A 13,993-nucleotide genomic window follows, 5' to 3' on the forward strand; every position below is an offset into this window, starting at 1 on the left:
GGCCATCCTTGTTCAAGGATGTTGCTTCTTATGTTAAGGCTTGTGATCGGTGTCAAAGAACCGGAAATATTTCCAAGAGAAATGAGATGCCACAAAATTTCATATTTGAATAAGACAGATAAAGTATAATTTTGTTTTATGAAGTAGAGTGGTAGACTATTAGTTGAAATTTCATATATGTATGTCAAATTGCTAAAAATATATTTACCAGATTATGTTTTTTTTTTTTTTGAAGAAATAAATTCGTTTTACTAAATATCTTCTTATTCAATGAATATTTTATACTTTGTTATTTTGTGAGGGGGAAATCGAGACGGGGTGAGTATATAAGCAAGCATATACAAGATAGAAGATACAACGCGTACAACGAGTCTACGACTATCTCGAAAGCATTTAACAAATGTCCATTATGACTACATGCATCCATTTTAAAACAATCTAACACTTGTTTCAATACTATCAATAACTAGTCGTTCATCACTGTTTATTTATATATTCTTGTTCAGATTATCACCCGTAAAAAAATCGTGTGCCATCATTAGACCAACTCATATACCTACACTTTTATATGGGAAGTATTTCTTTATGGTGGCCAAAGTGCAACAAGTCACTAATTATTGAGGCAACACTTATAAATATGGAGTACTAATCACTATGGGGTCTAACCCTAAACAAGAAGTAGTTAGTCTTGTCGAAGACGGGTCAGAGCAAGTGACGGGTAATGCCACTCACAAAACGGATAAGGGGGGACAAGGTGGGGGCACCCCCATGTGCTTCCCTCTCTCCTCTATTTGGGTCATTTGTGAGAGGAAATGGTATCCGTCACTCCAAAGTGACGGATACGTGCCGTCTTCAATGAGAATTTGTGAACAAGAAGTCGGAATGACTGAGATCTACCTTACATTCAACTTCATAATACTGGGGTAGCAATCCAAATCCCACATTGAAGAAATAGAAGAGTTTTGCCTAATTTATAAGGGACCCACAACTTTATTAGTATGAGATCTTTTGAAAAGGAGTCTAGGAACAAAACTATACAGGCTTGACCCAAAGCAGCCACTATCATACTAATGCGACGGTGTGGTGGAGGTGGAAAAACCACGACTCTCGAGAAATTAATTCACTAGTAAGATATTACAAGGTTTATAAAGTACAATTACACACATACACTAGTATTGTCACCTTCTCTTAAACTCTGTCTCACTCTTATTATATCTAATAGATGTTGAACACTCTATTTTCTCTTCTTAAGAACAATAAGTATTCTCACCAAATTATATTAATTTGCTTCTCTTTTTTTTGTATATTAAAATACTAGCATCATTAGCTATTTATAGTAAGATAATCTCAAAACTTCCAACAAGCCATTGATTGTTCTAATTAAAACAATCCATAACATCTTGTGCATTTTATGTTCCTTCTTCCAAAACGTAAACTATTTACGTATATGCACTTGAAACATTAACATACTTTATTTCATCATTCAATTTTAGGAGTTTGGGGAGATTAATCCAACAATTTCCTCCCTCGACCCAAAGCTCCAAACACCTCAACTATCTCGGAAAAGCGGATTTTATTTTTCACCTCGACTTTCCTTTTCACGCTATGTCCATCCACATAGAAAATGTTATTTTTCGTCTTCACCCCTTGCACCACCAAGCTCCTCCCACGATACACACTACGCCAAATAAGACTTTCAATAACGGTCAAATAATGCAATTACCGTTATTAAATAGAAACACGGAACCGTTATTGCAACGACTGTTGTTAAATATATACCACGGTTGTATACAAACACGCGACCGTTATATAACATCAATAACGGATCTATAACACCGTTATCACAACTTAAGAACCGTTATAAAACTGTTGTTAAATATGTTTATGGCAACGAGTATACTTTTAAGAAACCGTTATTAAATATTAATAACGGTTTCAAACCCGTTGTCATAGTTTACTCTTGACAACGATTTAGTGGTTCCAAAACCGTTGTTAAATATTATATATGATAACGGTTCATTTCGTTATCTTATTTAATTAAATGTCAAAATTTAACAACGGTTTTATTGCGTGTTAAACCGTTGTTATATTTATCAGTTGATGAAACTTTGACAACAGTTCTTCTTAAATAAACCGTTTTTAACATTTTGAACTCGACAACGGTTATCGTTCGTTATCTTAGATTTTTGGCGGTTTGAATGGGAGGGAAAAGATGTCAACGGTTATTTATCTAAATAAAACCGTTGTCAAATAATTGTTTGCAACGGGTTGTTTTTAACCGTTATCGTTTTTAATTTTTTTTTTTTTTTTAAAAAATTATTTTAGCTTGTTCTAACAGCTGCTGAAATGCTATTTTTTTAGCAGCGTTTGTAGCTGCTGCTGAAAATAGCATTCCAGCAGCTGTGCACTGCAAAAATTCAATCCTGCATCAAAATATTACACTCCGTGATCAATTAAATCTAGTTTCAAAACAGTACAAACGGGATGATCAAAAGCCATAAAACACAACTTCCTCAAAAAAACAAAAGAAGCCAATACACAATGGCTCTCTATATATATACACACACACATGTACATAAAGCATGAGCAAACTACTGAGACTCCGCTAATAAAACAACATAAGTGGCCCACATATTTCTCATTTGATTCGTGTCCTCTGGTGAATATTCTGGGCTTTGTTGAGTATTAGTGGAAACTACAATTCAAAATATATATAATCAAAATAGATATAATACATGGAAGTATACAGAATTGAACTCAATTTACGTCTGAAATAGTTTTTAAATCACACTAACCCGTATCGGAATGGTAGAAAGTTTTCCGTCGATAACCTTCCACATGGACTGACAAACGTAAAAGGCGCATTGTTTGTCGTCTGGTGCTTTAGGAGACTATTATATAAATCACACACAAATCAGCTGAATTAGATAATCAACCGCTCGCATAAACATTAATTAAATGATACGAGTAATTATTAAGAATACACTTACTATTGGCGTGATAAAATTGGGATCAGTGTTGCTTTCATATTTCCCAAGTGGACATAATCTTTTTTTTGCTTCAAAAACACTAATCTATATATCTATATCCCCCTTAAACTAAAAGAATAAGAAATCTCTAAAGTTTTCCCGCCTAAATGAATTACGCTATAAATGGGCTTCATAACATCACATCTACAACTGGGCCATCTTGATTAATTTCGACTTAAGTTATAAATGGGTTTCATAATTTCATATCTAGATATGGATCATACCGATTAATTTCATACAATAAATACTTCTATATACCATTTAAAAAAGGGAAAATATTCTTTTAACTTACATAGACATATTAACGGATATTCTTATTTTGTTACACGGATGAAATTGCACTAATTATATGTACAATGTGATATAAATATTTTACTATTATTGTTTTTAAAACTAAACATTATGACTAAGAACATTTTTTAGGAAACATTTTCTAATTAATTTTATTATTCTATCTTTTGATACAAACGTACTACGACTTGAGAGTATTCATAAATTGTTATTACTTCTAAAAAGAAAAACTTACTTATAATATTTTTTTTTCTACACTTTAACTTAATATCCATCTTTGCTCCATACTATATGAAAAATTAAATTACTTTTTTTAAATTGTTTATATAACACATCCAGTGGATATAGTGATATAATTAAAAACAACGTTTTACTAAAACAAAGTTAATAAAATAATTTTAGTAAAACCGACAATCTTATACGGAGTAAAAAGTGTTGAACAATCTCTTTTCTAGCTCTTAATACAAAATTACTAATAGTAAATTTTATAATTAAATTTCAAATGGAGTTAAATATCAATAGTATAATTATTAAATTATCTGATATTCTTATCTAAAAAACCGCGCATTTGCGCGGGATCTATACATATAAAATAATAAAACAACAACCAACATATTTTTTTTCCCTCCAAAACCTCACTCCACAATTAACATAGATTTTAGGATTCCTTAAAAATAGGTCCACTAACTAAATAGCCCAATATATAAAATTTATTTTATGTTGTTAACATAAAATTTATACCACCATATTTTATTGTTGTTTTTACTAACTTTCTCTATATTTTAAGGTGTCCATAATATCATAATTAGTTTTAGATTTTTGTGGTTTTTTTTAAAATAATTTTCATATCCTATATAGTATATACAATTGTTTGATGGCATGAATTTAAATTTTTTAAGCATCATGTTTTTACACGATTAGACAATATTTTTTAACCATGCAATTTAGATAATTGTTAGTCTCAAAATCATTTCTTTTACGTTTTCAAAACCGGTGTGAATAGCTATTTGTTAAAGTGGTCAGTCATGTTGAAGTATTCATAGCTTTCAATCTAACTATCTATACTAAGGGCTTGCTTTGATTGAGTGTAAAAGAGGGGGAATGAGTAGGGGAGTGATATGTGAGGTGCATTTTTCATGTTTGGTATGAGAGTAACTATTCACATCCCGAATCTATTACCCCTATAAAGGGGTAACTAGTTTTGTGACCCGTGATACTCACGGATTCGTTTAGAAGCCTCTTTTTATTTCCAACTATCCTTGATTAGTAGTAATATTTTTGACGCATGCGTATTGCTTCCACCGCTTGGAAGAATTATATTAGTAAATGAAAAGAAAATAAATCGAAAATAGAAATGAAGCTCATATGAAAGTTTAAGAAGAGGATGAACCTTTTTTATCCATGCTCTTTATCAAGTCATGTCCCCTTCTTAACCCTTTGTTGTAATACTACGGATTTTATAGGTTGGTACTCGACCGAGTATGGCCTACTCGGTCGAGTAGTGTGTGTCGTGGAGTCTGTTTGGCTACTGCCGAGTATGATGAATACTCGACCGAGTAGAGGATACTCGGTCGAGTATAGTCTATACTCGACCGAGTATAGTCTATACTCGACCGAGTATCCGGCCTGACGGGTATTATTTTCGTGGTTTTGATTAAAATGATTAGAGGTTATATATAATCGTTCGTCAGTTTCTAAAGCCATTTTTCTTCCAAAACATAAACTACATTTCATTCTCTTCTAATCATCTTCATCAATTCCAAGGCAAAGGTCGTCGATTGTGGGTTCTAGCATCTTATTCTATGTCGATCGTCGTAGTAAGTGTCTTATCTTTATTGATCTATTGTCGTTCTTATAAGTTAGTAAACCCTAGTTTGGGTAATTTAGGGGTTTAGGGTTATTTGATCATCATATGTGTGTTGATTGTTGATTATCATTGTTGTAGGTGACGATGTGATATTTGTTATGCATATTGTATGATTGATTGCAGCATAGCGGATTGCGAAAAGGTAGGGTTTCCCTACTCAGTTACTGTTAATTGATTTAAGACTGTACTTGTGTTGTAATTGTTGTTATCTGCTGATCATCGGAGTATGGGTGTTCTGATGACGGTGGTGATGTGGTTGTGTTGTGACGGTTGTGGTGTTGTGACAGCTGTGGTGTTGTGTGATTGTGGTGGAGTCACTTGCGGGACTGGCTTCACACCCTAGTTCGCCCTCCGTGGAACCCGTCACGGGAGGGGATGTGCACATTAAGGGACAGGGATTGATAGTCGCTTGTTGATGAGCTGGACTTGGTGGGGATGGGTTGCGGTCCCCCACCGGCGGAGTGGATTACCTGTTGCGATGGGTAATCCGGCAGGGCTACACACTTCGGTGTGTAGTCAGTTACTCTGGAGGATGATCAGCCGATTACATTATTTGTTTGTCTTATCTTGATTATGCAGTAACTGACCCCATGTTGTAGTTTTGTAAAACCTGCGGTGATCCATTTGGGGATGGTGAGCAGATTATGACAGGTAATGCAGGTGTTTAGCTATGAGACAGTCATGGGGAGTCATCACTTCGAGTCTAGCTTCCGCTGTTACAAGTTTAGTTGTCTTTGATTTCAGTTCTATTGAGACCTTATAATTTTATATTTGAGTTGGTCTGAGATAATGTAATCGCTAACTCTTTATACTTTAATAAATGTGTTTTTGGATTGTTGCTTTTGATATATACTTACCTCGGGCAATCGAGATGGTAACAGTCTTTCATGCTAGGGTAGTCCTTGGTAAGGTACCTTGGTATGAGGGGGTGTTACATTTGTTTTGTTAGCAAAATAAGGTGTGCTATTTATTTGATTAGTAAATGAGAGATCATTAAACCTTGTTGATAATTGCTAAGTAACAATACACACGATAATTGATAAGTATCACCTTATTGCAATTCTTTGTTTGGGCTCTAATTTGGACGCTTAAAGCTTTATCTTGATAAAAAAATTTCATAGCATACTATTGAGTATTAATGGATCATTAAATGAACACAATATCTGATGCTTTTATTTTACCATATTATCCCTTCCTTAATCTTATATCCGTTTTCCTCCATTTTCTTTAGTATTTCCACCTTAAGGATGTGATAAACACACACTTTTATTTTCACTAAACTTGGAAGACAGGAATTGAATTAAGGGCAAGTATTGAAGGAAATGTAGATTCATATACATATTAACATACTCATATATGTCTAAAATAATTTGTCATAAAATTAAAACGGATTTTATGCATGCAAACAATAATATAAAAGAAGAGAAATAATGTCCTTACATTGTTGATTTCGGATTTAAGGGCACAAAAGAGATCACCTTTCTCTTTTGATCTTGAGCTTTTCCTTATGGATGAACAAGATCTAAGTATAAGATCTCTCCCTAAGCTTTATACCCAAGGCTTCTCTTAATTTGATTAATATTACAAATACTAGTATAATATTAATCAAGGTAGAAAATTGAACCAAAACTTTTATAAAACACTTATATGTTTCGGTTTTTAAGAGAGAAGAAGAGAGGATTTTTCTTCTCACTAGAACTTGTATTTGGATGAGTAAATTGGAATGAATAATAATACACTACTTTTAGTATATTATTAGGTAAAATTATAGAGAAAACAATGATCATTTTTCTTCCCCAAAACCGTGTAAGAGGAGCCTTTAGGGTGAGCCAATGCATGCAAGTGTTGTTCTTTACAATACATAATAGGCTTGCATGGCTAGGAAATAAGGTAATCATTGTGTTTACCATTATCTTAATCAAACACAATATTAGCCTATTTCTTCCCTAATTTCGCACAATGGATAATATAGAGTCCATATTATTTTTGTCAATTTGTCAATATGTCACATGTCATATGTGACATAAATTTGTTATGTAATTTTTAACATATTAAAAATCAACGTATTAATAAAATACGTCACATACAAATATCGACTTAGTAATATCATAATTACTTGTACCAAAAATTTTACCAATTTATAAATCACAACTGATTGTATTTATAACAATTCATTCAATTTAATTGTTACTTTAAACAATTATTTCATCCGAGTAATGATACAATTCAATTACTCAGACCGTATCTTATTTAATCACATTTCAATATGATACGTAAATTTTACTTCCAAAATCGTCCGTCAATTTTCAAATAATTTAATTAACTCGTAACGTTATACGATTAATTAAATAATCAATTAAGAGTGTTGCCCTATAGGTATGACCTAGGGGGTCAACTGATCACCACCGTCACACGACAGTAATGTCAAACTCTAGTCAGCCAATCATTACCGATATATGTTGACCAGTTGACAGTAACAAAATTACTTCCCAATTGTATTCTTTAAAATGAGATTTAATAATGATATTTAAATCATGTGATCGCACTATTGTTGAGGACACATTTCCCAACAATCTCCCACTTGTCCTCGACAAGTGTGCGTCACCAATTCTCTTGTCCTATTACTATCTCCCACTCAATGCAAGGTGTCTTTCAGGTCGTACTTGTAAGTGATCATATCGAGAGTGGTTTCCTCGATCTGGAGAATAACTGATTGACCGGACTTATCTATCATAGATACTTTCCGAGCGTGGCCACGCATTTCCAGTTCATTACTCCTCGAGTGGCCCTGAGATATTGTTATAACCCTGACAAGGGGTGGACAATTCCTATCGCACTCATTCCCTTCGACTAGCCACAACCATCATAACCCAAAATATGCCTATTTGACCCCATTTACGAAGGTCGTAGTAACACAAATCAAAGTTAATCTGAAACTGTGCCATCTTAGGCGAATAGTCTTTAGTCAAAAGAATCGACTCATTAGAATACTATAGTAGCTCTCGCCACGACCAGGCTATATAAATTTGCCAGAACTCTATAAGCGGTCATTAGGCCCGACAAAATGTTCCTAACAGCCCGCCTATGTGATCGACTAGTCATCTCACATGACTCTATGGCACTTGAACTTGCCATCAATCGCCTCACACTCTAGTCACTTCGAGACGTCACCTCATACAAGTGACTATGGGCAAATACTATGTTAATCCGTGTTCACTTTAACGGGGTTCAATTGTCTCTACAACCCGTATGGATGTAACAAAGTATAAATTAAAGATAAAAGACAAATGTGATTATGAACATGAACAAAAACAACACTTTTATTTCATTTCAAAATCTAACAGAAATTTGGTACACGTTTAAGTCCCATGGACGTAACATGCCCATCATGCTTAGCCTTGCGATAAAGGCTTGGTGAGCGGATCGGCTATGTTGTCATCCGTCCCAACCTTACAAATCGCAATTTCCTTTCTTTCAATGAAATCTCTTATTACATGATACTTTCTAAGTACATGTCTAGATCTATTACTAGACTTTGGCTCCTTAGCTTGGAAGATCGTCCCACTATTATCACAATAGAGAGTGATGGGATCATTGGCGGTAGGTACTACTTTTAGACCTTCCGTGAATTGCTTGATCCACATAGCTTCCTTGGCGAGCCTTCCCGATGTCGCTATGTACTCAACCTCCGTTGTCGAATCCATGATTCTGACTTCCTTGAAGCTTCTCCACTACGGCACCACCATTGAGCATGAAAACAAAACCACTTGTGATTTCATGTCATCTCTATTTGTTTGAAAACTTGAGTCCGTGTATCCAGTAACACGCAACTCGGTGTCTCCTCCAAACACAAGGATAGAATCCTTAGTTCTTCTCAAGTACTTAAGGATGTTCTTGACAAAGAATCCAGTGACTCTCACCTGGATTTCCTTGATATCTACTCGTCATGCTCAAGGCATACGAGACATCGAGACGTGTGCATATCATGGCATACATGATTGATCCAACAACTGAAGCATAAGGGATCAACTTCATGCGTTCAACATCATGGGGCTCGGAGGGAGATTGAGTCTTGCTCAATATCGTCCCGGTTACCATAGGTACCAAACCCCTTTTGGATTTGTCCATGCTGAACCGTCGAAGAATCTTATCGACATAAGACTCTTGACTTAGTGCCAATATCCTCTTGGGTCTATCTCTATAGATCAGGATACCTAATATGCGTTGTGCCTCTCCTAAATCCTTCATTTGGAAGTGGTTACCTAACCACTTCTTAACAGAAGACAACATTGGAATATCATTTCCAATGAGTAGTATGTCATCGACATACAAGATTAGGAACACAACATTGCTCCCACTAAATTTCATGTATAAACATGGTTCCTCAACATTTCGAGTGAAACCATTTTCCTTTATCACATCATTGAATCGATGATTCCAACTTCTTGATGCTTGCTTAAGACCATAAATGGATCTCTTAAGCTTGCACACTTTGTTAGGATTTTTAGAATCAACAAAACCTTCGGGTTGTATCATGTACACCTCCTCTTCTAAATGCCCATTTAGAAAAGCGGTTTTGACATCCATTTGCCAAATTTCATAATCATGAAATGCGGCGATCGCTAACAAAATCCGTATGGATCTTAGCATGGCTACGGGGCGAAGGTCTCATCATAATGGAGACCTTGGACTTGGGTAAATCCTTTTGCCACTAGCCTAGCTTTGTAGACATCGTCATGTCCTTCTATGCCATTCTTGACTTTGAATATCCATTTGCATTGAAGGGTCTTGCCCTTTAGGCAAATCTACCAAGTCCCAAACTTGGTTTTCAAGCATAGAATCCATTTCGGACTTCATGGCTTCAAGCCATAAGGTGGAATTAGGACTAGAGATTGCGGCCTTGTAGGTGGCGGGCTCGTCACTTTTCATAAGCAACACATCGAGTGTTCCATCTTCCTCGATAAGTCCCACATATCGATCGGGATGGCGAATAACTCGGCCCGTCCTTCTTAGTGGAGGAGGTACAACCGCGTTAGACGACGAAGGAACATCTTCCTGCGTCTCTACCTTGGTTTGTGGCTCTTGAACTTCATCAAGTTCAAAATTTCTCCCACTCTGTCTCTTAGAAATAAATTCTCGTTCTAAGAAGATGACCTCGCAAGACACAAACACTTTGTTCTCTTGAGGTTTATAGAAATAGTAACCTCGAGAGGTCAAAGGATAGCCTACAAAGATGCACTTTTCAGATCTTGGGGCAAGCTTATTGTCGGGTTTAGCCTTGACGTAAGCATCACATCCCCAAATTTTCATATAGGATAGATTAGGAACTCTTCCTTTCCATGTCTCAAATGGAGTCTTTTCGGTGGCTTTAGTGGGACTATTATTCAAAGATAGAATTGCAGTTTGGATTGCAAACCCCAAAACGAGTTAGGTAACTCGGTTTGACTCATCATGGATCGAACCATATCAAGTAGGGTTCGATTTCTCCTTTCGGCAACACCATTCAGTTGTGGTGTTCCGGGTGGAGAAAGTTGTGATATAATACCACAACCTTTCAAGTGTGAATCAAATTCAAGACTAAGGTATTCACCACCACGATCGGATCGTAGTGCCTTAATTCTTTTGTTCAATTGGTTCTCTACTTCGTTTTGAAATTCTTTGAATTTCTCAAACGCTTCACTCTTATGTTTCATTAAATAGATATACCCATATCTACTTAAATCATCGGTGAAGGTTATGAAGTAGTCATAATTACCACGGGCGGTGATAGTCATTGGTCCACATACATCGGTGTGTATGAGTCCCAATAGCTCACTAGCTCGTGTCCCTTTACCGCTAAAAGGATTACGAGTCATTTTGCCAAGTAGGCAATATTCGCATGTACCAAATGATTGATAATCAAAAGGTGTAATCACATTAGTAGAAACTAATCTTTTGATGCGATTCTCGTTTATGTGACCTAATCGACAATGCCAAATGAACGCTTCACTTGGGTCACTTGATTTGAGTTTCTTTGATTGAATGTTATAAATATCATTTGTTGGATTTGAGGTCTCTAAAATGTAAATGCCATTAATGAAAGAAGCTTGGCCAATAACCAAATCATTCCTAGAAATAGTACAACGATTGTTCTTAATGACAAAACAAAAACCGTCCATGTCTAGCATGGCGATTGAAATAATGTTTTTAGAGAGCGTAGGCACATAAAAACAATTATGCAAATACAACTCAAATCCATTTGGCAAAGTTAGAACATAAGTTCCTTTGGATTCGGCCGCTACCCGAGCTCCATTTCCAAGGCGTAGATCCACATCTCCCTTGCTAAGCCTCTCCACATCTCTTAAACCCTGTAAATGATTACAAAGGTGAGAACCACAACCGGTATCTAGTACCCATGTCGTAGTGGAAGTATAATTTATATCAATAACATAAATTTCTTTAGGAATTGTACCTTTTGGAGTAATGAGTCCTTCCCTTATATTTCGCAAATACATAGGGCAATTCCTTAGCCAATGTCCCATGCCATAGCAATAATGGCACTCATCATTAACTTGCTTGAAGTTTTTGATTTTCTTTCCTCTCTTCTTGAACCTCTTGCCATTTGAAGCAAGAACTTGATTGCTAGAGCTCCCACTAGCTTTGGCATCCTTATCTTCCAGAGATAAAGACCCTATAGATCGTATGAGGTAGTCTTCCTGAGACGGACTCACACGAGGTCTAGTAGTAGTGGGTGGTTTAGAAGTGGTGATGAAATTAAGGTTTCCATCCGAACCTATCCCGAAATGAAGTTCTCTAGTTGTATCGAAATTATTGTTGGAGCATACGTCGTCAAGAACATGGTGATATGACTCAATAGTTATAGGTGCGGTAGCATTTGATGGATTCATTGTAAAAACTACAAATATGGAGGAAAAGGAAATATTAACATTTGTCTTTTTGAATCATACTTGCAAATTAACAAGATATGAACATTTATATAGTGACCTCTACCCAACTATAATAAATGATTCCAAGACCCAAATTCATATCAACTTAGGCACGGGGTAGCCGATGCAACCTTCATTAATATAACTCGGTGGATTAACTTTTAATCGATTCTACTTTTAGAACTCTTGGTCGATAAAATTACTCTAATATTTATCTATAGCCCAAAACACATCAACAAGGGCACGGGGTAGCCGATTCAACCCTTATTAATAACTTTTGTTGAGTTCAATCCAAATTTCGAATGAATGTGTCCATTATCCAAACCCACATCAACTTGGGCACGGGGTAGCCGATACATCCCTTATCAACATGAATTCGGTGGATTAACATTCATCACCCACTTCCCCTACGTAACAAGGTTTGTACCCGGGGTAGCCGAGTGCACTCCCTCGCGAAATAGGTTTTCATGGTTTCTACTATTTGGTAAGGCTATGTCTCAATTGTTTGTTTTAGCGAGAGGTCATGTCAATTTATTATCTATCACGTTTTAAGTGAACTAAAGCGGTGAACTACGATAATTATAATTGACACGGTCGATAAACTCGATAAAATAAGGATGCATGTTTTAGTTATGGCGATTTAGCGATGCATGTGACATAAAATAAAATGCAAGCATAAAGATAAAAATCCTAGTATGGCCTTTCCTAAAATAGAAAAACTATTTAACTATTACATATTCGGAAACCAACTCCATTGGTCCCTTGAACTTCGGATGTGGCACGCATCTCGAGGTAACACCGTCTTTATGTATCGCCATTCTTGAAGAAATCCGTATAGTGGAACTCCGGAATGAATAAAATTACATAATAAATTACATAATTTCCTATTATACATTTGTAACTAAAATAAAATAAATCTATTAAATTACAAAACGGTGATACGAGATCACAATAAAAATACAACCGAATCGATATTCCCATACATTTCGGGAAATACCAATTAAAATCTAAGGCCATACTAAGTAAAATTACATAATTCAAAATTACATAAATTAAAATTATGACAATCATAAAGAAAAATGCAGCATTATAATATGTATGAACATGCTCAATTTTAATGCTAAATCGCCTTTAATTAGCCAATATCGTATATTACTCGGTTTTTACGGATTTGCGTGATTTCAACATTTTATAATCACAAAAATACATAAACTCATATTTATGCATAAGTTAATTACCCTAACCTCTTAGGACTCAAAATTTAGTCTTCACTAATAATTTGACCATAATTAACCTATATTTACAAAATTGTTCATAAATGGACCAAAAATTACAAAATAAGCTATTAAACTTCAAATAAATCCAAAAATTCCAAATAAATTCAAAATTTGAAATTTAAACTCATGAACATTCTGGAAAAATTCCATGACACTCATAATGTTCAAAATCTTTAGGTTAAAAATTTCGAAAATTTACCGGAAAAACAATGTTGCGGTTTATCGATTTATAATAAAATAAACATAAAAACATGGAAAAATTATTTTCATTAACTTTTCAATTTTAGATATGAAAAATATAATAAAATGCAATATTAGACGTTTTTCCTAAGTCATAGATTATGTTTTTATTAATTTTCACTAATAATGTCACTATTTATGCCATTTTTCTTCCAAAAATTCATAAATCATGCAAAAAGACTTCTTTATAGCCAATTATTTTACACACATCTTGTAAAATTGCATGTGACAACATATTAATTTTCTATGACCAGATTCGAAATTTAACTCATATTAACCTATTTTTCACTTAAATCCGAATTTAATAATGAAAAATTCATTTTTCGAGCATAACAAGTCCAAAAATTATGAAAATTTACAGGT

At 34.9% G+C, this 13,993-nt stretch overlaps 1 protein-coding gene across 2 annotated transcripts in view; it reads right to left on the minus strand.

Moving 5' to 3' along the window:
* The window catches only part of LOC141653110 (factor of DNA methylation 1-like), a 275,319-nt gene extending 266,414 nt beyond the window's left edge, over nt 1-8,905 (minus strand). For both annotated transcript variants that reach the window (XM_074460759.1, XM_074460758.1), the window contains exon 1: nt 8,900-8,905. The gene's annotated coding sequence lies outside the window, so the exon portion shown is untranslated. The remainder of the gene's footprint in view (nt 1-8,899) is intronic.
* Nucleotides 8,906-13,993: the final 5,088 nt, after the last annotated feature.

The sequence above is a fragment of the Silene latifolia genome, chromosome 4, assembly GCF_048544455.1.
Source record: "Silene latifolia isolate original U9 population chromosome 4, ASM4854445v1, whole genome shotgun sequence".
Lineage (NCBI taxonomy): Eukaryota > Viridiplantae > Streptophyta > Magnoliopsida > Caryophyllales > Caryophyllaceae > Silene > Silene latifolia.